The sequence below is a fragment of the Dasypus novemcinctus genome, chromosome 27 (genome assembly GCF_030445035.2).
Source record: "Dasypus novemcinctus isolate mDasNov1 chromosome 27, mDasNov1.1.hap2, whole genome shotgun sequence".
NCBI classification, from domain to species: Eukaryota; Metazoa; Chordata; class Mammalia; order Cingulata; family Dasypodidae; genus Dasypus; species Dasypus novemcinctus.
This window is the reverse complement of record NC_080699.1, coordinates 38,554,301-38,554,902: the sequence shown is the minus strand read 5'-3', so window position 1 is coordinate 38,554,902 and position 602 is coordinate 38,554,301. Positions and strand designations below refer to the sequence as shown.

Genomic DNA, 602 nt, shown 5'->3' with positions numbered 1-602 from the left:
AGCAGGTTGCCAAACAATATGTGGACCACAATCCCGTGAAAGAGGGATAGTATTTGTATACAAATAGGAAAAAATCTGGAAGGCCGCATACCAAACCATAAACAGTAATCTTTCTGGGGCACAATGATAGTTGGAAGGGGTTTTTTAAGTCATACCCTTCTGTGTTGTTCAAATACTTTCCAACCACATGTTAATTTTGTAGTTAAAAATGCAGATTATATACTTACCTGGCAGGGGACACACCATGATCATGAAGGTGGTTTTCCCAGGGCGAGGCTTATCCATTGCCCTCTGGAGGTGCTGACCCCTGCGATTTCCCCAAACGTGGGGCATTTTCAGGATTTGGAGTTGTCCTGAATGATATTGCAGGGACAAATGCAGGACATTATATATCCTGCCATAATCCACTGAATGAACTGGGGGAGAGTGTAAACTACAATGTAAACTATAATCCATGCTGTGTCAGTGCTCCAAAATGTATTCATCAAATGCAATGATGTGCCACACTGATGAAAGAGGTTGTTGATGTGGGAGGAGTGGGTGAGGGGGGTGGGGGGTATATGGGAACCTCTTATATTTTTTAATGTAACTTTTTGTGTGAT

At 42.4% G+C, this 602-nt stretch overlaps 1 pseudogene; it reads left to right on the top strand.

Moving 5' to 3' along the window:
• Window positions 1-219: 219 nt before the first annotated feature.
• Window positions 220-371, top strand: LOC111763051 (U1 spliceosomal RNA; annotated as a pseudogene).
• The last annotated feature ends 231 nt before the right edge of the window (window positions 372-602 follow it).